At 40.7% G+C, this 6,000-nt stretch overlaps 1 protein-coding gene across 1 annotated transcript in view; it reads right to left on the reverse strand.

Annotated features, from left to right (window-relative positions):
* The window catches only part of LOC132778047 (cytosolic phospholipase A2 gamma-like), a 29,355-nt gene extending 26,218 nt beyond the window's left edge, over window positions 1-3,137 (reverse strand). The window contains exon 1 of the mRNA XM_067469968.1: window positions 3,058-3,137. The gene's annotated coding sequence lies outside the window, so the exon portion shown is untranslated. The remainder of the gene's footprint in view (window positions 1-3,057) is intronic.
* Between the last annotated feature and the right edge of the window lie 2,863 nt (window positions 3,138-6,000).

Raw genomic sequence — 6,000 nt, forward strand, 5'->3', positions numbered from 1 at the left:
GGTTTGTACATAAATGAGAGTATGTATCCTGTACTCTCAAATTATATATATCTTAGTGTGAGCATGGGTGGGTGTGCATCCAGGGTTTATGTAAAATCATAACCATATTAATAACCATGCATGACAGAGAAACAAGCATGCAATTGTTTTAAGTAATGCAATAATGTACTTGAAAACTCATTTTACATGGGTTCGCTCATTTTTATTTTGTGTTTGGTAGGCTTTATCCCCTCCTAAGTTCTTTAATGCTTACAAATTATCTTTGCTCCTGGCAAACAGTACAGAATAGTTATAGCTGCAGAGTTGCATAACTCAGCATATTTATCTATGTATTTATTTGTTTTATTTCTACCACAGTCTTCTCACCCCGAGAGGGACTCAGAGGAGCTTCCAACTTTGGCAAACATGCAATGCCACAATTACACAAACTGAAACAATACATAACACAATAACCATTAAAATCAATAAACATGTAAATACAATTAAAACCAATTAAAACATGTAACCATATCACCAATCTTGAAATCGTTGTCCTGATTAATTCTTATTTCAGTTCCATAAGAGTCTATTTCTTAAGTTCAGGACATGAAATGATTCAGGTAGCCTCCAATTTGGTCTGACTCAAATTGAACCATATTCTATAGTGTCAGATTAGAGTTTGAAGTAAGCTTCTATCATATCCCTATGAACACTCCTGTTTCAAAGTATTCAAAAGTCATGTCTACATAGAGCAATTTGTGAAGTAAAAAAAGGAGGGAGAAAGAAATCCATGTTCTTCACATGTAAGTATTCACATTTGCCCCTGAATATTTATGCTTGGAGAACCAGCATGGTGTATTGGTTTGGCTGTTGGATTAGGAACTGAAGAACTAGGTTTGAATGCTTGCTCGGCCATAGAAACCCACTGGTAATCTTGACCAAATCAGTTCAATATGGGGGACCAGAGTTGATGTACTGAATCAAGAATAAATGTAAGATTATTTGGCCAGACAGTTCTATACTGTAAGACACAGTGGTAAACTGAGTTGCTATTCATTTCTTCATAAATGCATTTTTTTTCTTGCTTTGTGACGTGTTTATCGACTGTGTAATGTTAACATATTCTGTTATGTGTTTCCTTAGGATTCTGGCAAAAGTATGATAGCTGAGACGCAATGCCTAGACAACGCAGCAAGTGAGAGACGCAGGTGCGACAGAGTCATTGCAAGATGGGGGGGGGACAGAGAGGGGGGACAGAAAGGGGGGAGGACAACAAACAACCAAGCATAGTGCTTAAGGCTATCTGGCTATCGTATGCAAACACATTCAAATACATAACGTCTTTACTTCTCCAGTTCTGACAAGCATCGCACAACCAGCATTGGTTCCCAGCTACCATACTTTTGCCAGGATTCCTAGCTTTTCTTCTTCCTCTCCCCATTAGAAGTTCAGCAAATTACATTGTATAAAGGGCTTGGTTTTTAAAGTTCTGACCCTTAATTAAATGAATGAGTTCAAAATTATATTACCACAAGGACTCTTTATCTAACTTCATTGCATGCTAGTTGTATGCATTGTTATGAATGGTGTAATTGTTTGCAAGCTTTCTCCTTAACATGAAGGACACCCTGATCTGGCTGGCAAGGCTAGGGGTGTGTACATGAATATCAAAGTGATGTTATCTCTCTTAAAGAAGATTCAAGTCGAGGCATGGTTTGGATTTGTTTGCCAGCCACTCTTAATTAAATAGTAGATAAGATATCTTGATCCTCCCACACAAAGATATCATCACCACTTTATTTAAAAAGAACCACAGTGAAAATGAAACAATGGTCATTATTAGTGTTATACAAATAGTGAAATGATTGGCTCAATTATCGTAATCTATAGTATGCTAAGAAAATCTGAGAAGACATGCAACATGTACTGTCAGCCAGCTGAGATAATATTATAGCAAATGTTTCTGTGATACCCTTTCATGCTGAAAAAAAGTTAGGATTAGTTTAGAATCTCTGCATAGAATTTGTTTAGTATCTCTACAGTACCTGTGAAAGGTTAATTACCTTCTAGTTCTGACTTTGATGTAGGAAAAGCTAATTCATGAAGTAATTGGAGCGAAAAAAAACCTTTAAAAATAATTTGTAATGTAATTCAATGCTCCACCACTGCCAATCACACCCAAGTAATACATTGCTATGGCCATTTTCTTTCTATAGTTCATCAGATTATTCCCTATTTTTACATTCTATGTAGAGGGGAGAAACAGCTAAAATAAATTGGTAATAGCACTCAATCCCCCACCCCAAATAACAAGTTACAAATAATAAGAAAGGAGAATTGGCATCACCAATAAATATCTTATTTTTTTAAAAGAACCTCATTCTACCCTGATTCTCATCAAAAGTAACACATTATTTATTTATTTATTTATTTGGGATTCTTGTGCCCCGCCCTTCTCACCCCGGAGGGGACCCAGGGCGGCTTACAGCTGCAAGGCGCACTTAGACGCCTGCCACACAAAACAATCATCACAAAAGTACAACAATACAAGTTCCCACAATTCAGCCATTATCCCAATAAAATCAATAAAATGATAAAATCAATAAAACAATACAAACCTAGTTCTTCCTCCTACCCATCAGTGTACACTAACTCAAAGATCTGTTTTTGATTCCACTTCGACAATCCTGCTGATCTTACACATCTGATTGTCTTATTTAGTTGTCTTATTTAATTGCCTGGTTGCCCAAAGGCCTGGTTCCACAACCATGTCTTCACCCTCCTCCTGAAGGAGAGGAGGGTTGGTGATGTTCTGATTTCCCCCGGGAGTGAGTTCCACAGGTGGGGGGCCACCACTGAGAAGGCCCTGCTTCTCGTCCCCACCAGCCTAACTTGTGAGAGTGGTGGGGTCGAGAGCAGGGCCACATTACACATAACATTGTTACTTATGACATGCTGCCTTCCAATATTACCCTAAAAGTCCATGTACTACCTATGTCACTTCTCCAATTTATTCAATGCCAATCCTGTTCCTTCTACTAATCAGCCTTGCCCTACCGGCCAAGAAATAATACTTGCCTTGGACTTTGTTGCTTTTGCTAAGATGCTCTTCCAAGTTTTTCTCTTCTCTGCTTAATCCCTGCCTGTCACTCCAGTGCTTATATACATTTCTACAGACCTTGGGCATATTGCCCAACCTGGGCCTCTCATTCACACCCCTTTCTGGAATGTTATAATTGTCTTCAGGCAAAACAAACTTAAGAGCAATCCAAGCCCATCTATTGCTTAATTGGAACCACAAATGTTTCCCATATATATGTAAGGACATGTGTCTCCCCCTTCACTTGTGTGGCATATTGTGTCAGAGCTCCCAGTTGTCACTGGTCTTGTCTACAAGGGAGTTATATCCTGCATTGGACCAGAAATCACTATTGGTGGTCCAGTTAACATCCAGGTAATTCTCATTCTTAGTGTGAGGTAAAACCTGTTTACCCAGTTTGACCATTTTAGGAGAAGTCAAGGAAAGCTCCAGAGTTTTGGCGAAACTCCGGAAAAGCCCGGCATTCAAAGGTTAGTGTGGACAGCTGGACCATCTCTAATCCAAACTAGTCTACTGCCCCCAAGGCCAGGTGTTGCCATCCCTCTTTCTCTGTGCAATACAGTGCAGGGAAAATTATTATTATTATTATTATTATTATTATTATTATTATTATTAGACAGAGTTTTGGAGCACAATACTCCTGACCTCACGATCGTGTTAAAAAACAAAGTATGGATCGTTGATGTTGCAATCCCAGGTGACAGCAAGATTGAAGAGAAACAACTGGAAAAGCTTACACGATACGAGGATTTAATGATTGAACTGCAAAAACTCTGGCACAAGCCAGTAAAGGTGGTCCCAGTGGTGATCGGCACACTGGGTGCAGTGCCTAAACACCTTGGCCTGCACTTAAAACATATTCAGCTCTGACAAAATTACCATCTGCCAGCTGCAAAAGGCCACCTTACTGGGATCTGCATGTATTATTCACCGATACATCACACAGTTCTAGGCACTTGGGAAGTATCCAACATGTGATCCAATACAAAAGCCAGCAGAGTGATCTTGTTTGCTGTGGACTCATCTTGTTGTGTTTCAAATTAATTTCTTACCTGCCTTTCCCCACAGCTCGAGGCAAGTCATAGCACAGTTAAACACGCACACATTCTATATAAAAATTCTACTAACACACATTAACATTCGGGGGACATTTAAAAAGGGGGATAATTCAGGCCTGTATTGCCCTCCTATTAGTTTAGCAAATGTCCGTGGAGCTCCTGGCTATTGCCGGGCAACATTGCTGACAAAGAAACCCACACGGCCAAGGTCTCAGAAGTACACTTGCTGATGTTACACAAGTGCACTTGCTGATGTCAGCAAATGTGCCCAGAAACAACTAGAACTGCTATGCAGATACCCTCCAGAATTCCATGGTGATCCAGCAATGGCGATGAGGGACTGCAAAGCTGAGATTACAAAACAGTGGGACCAAGCTGCTGGACAGTGCCAACCACTGCTGCAGAAAGGTGATGGGTAATGTAGTCATCCCCAGAGCTGATGCTAAATATTGCTACTCCAGACCAACTTTTGATTTAAGTGGCTCATGTAGCTGCTTCCTCTATCAGTGTGCCCTGGAAATTTGAAGGGATGATAATTTATGCTTTCCTCTTCTTCCTTCTGCAGAAAGCTGTATCCTGGAGCATTCCGCTGAAATCTAGCCTGCCATCTCCCTCTTTTGTAATTCTGACCACACAGTAAAACATCTCGTTCTGCTCATGAAGGTGCACAGAGTGAAGAATAAGAATCACTGGGTTGCTGAGTTTGTTTTTTTGGACTCTATGGCCATATTCAAACAGCATTCTGTCCTAACATTTCGCCTACATCTGTGGCTGGCATCTTCAGAGGTTGTTTTGACAGTTAAGCACGTGGAGTGTCAGACATGTCTGTGACAGGGCAGAGGTCTATTGCTTATCTATATTTGCAGAAATCTGTGTGTTTATATGTATTAAAAGGGAGATTTCCCTGGGTCCTTGGACTCACAGAATCATAATGTCAACTTCATGGACCATCAAGCCCAACTCACTGCTGAATGCAGGATCTTCAGCTAAAACATCCCAAGCAGGTGCTTCAATAGCCTTTTTTGATCCAGAGAAGGAAATCTCACCACCTCTTTAGATGCACTCTCTGCTCACCATGAAGGCTTCTGGCTATGCCATTCCATGTCATTGATGAACATGTGGTAGTGGACAGCGTCTCCTGATATCGTATATCATCTGCTCTTCTAGCTAGGGGAGTTGTAATTCAACAACATTAAGAGGGTAATTTGTTGTTCTCCAGCCCTGCATTCTGTGCAGCTTCATAAAGACACTAAAACTGAGGCTGTCTGCAGCAGTGGTTACTAATGCCATCTGGATACTAAAAGAAGTGGGGGGGGGGGGGATGCTCAAGATCTGGACTGGAAAGGTGTCATGAATTTAATACAATTGGGAACAGTGCAGGTGTTTTAGATAGTAACATCTAACATTCCTTTTCTTTCTACTGGAACCAAATGCTACCAGAACCAAAGTCAAATAGGAGCTTATAAGCTTCATAATTCTTCTCCCTGATAGCAAGCAAATTCCCTGCTTAAAAGGCGGGTCTGACTGCCAAGACCTTTATTTTGTGAATCAGATGTATGGGCAGCTGTAGAGGGAGTTTTCAATTGCATGAACAGAAGCGTGGGTTTGCTGGAGTCTTGGACAGATCATGGTTGACTTCTAGTTCCATTACCCTTTAACAACAAGTCCTGGCTAATAGTCAGGATGATGGGAATTCTGGTCCAACAGATCTGCAAAGCCAGGTATTTGTCCAATCTTCAAGGACTGAGTGGTGGAGAGAGAGAGAGGCTCCTTCCACACAGCTGTATGAAATCCACATTGAACTGGATTATTGGAACTGGAAGCGCCCAGAGAGAGAAAAACATGGTTCTGAGAACTCATGTT

This window comes from Anolis sagrei, chromosome 6 (assembly GCF_037176765.1).
Source record: "Anolis sagrei isolate rAnoSag1 chromosome 6, rAnoSag1.mat, whole genome shotgun sequence".
NCBI classification, from domain to species: Eukaryota; Metazoa; Chordata; class Lepidosauria; order Squamata; family Dactyloidae; genus Anolis; species Anolis sagrei.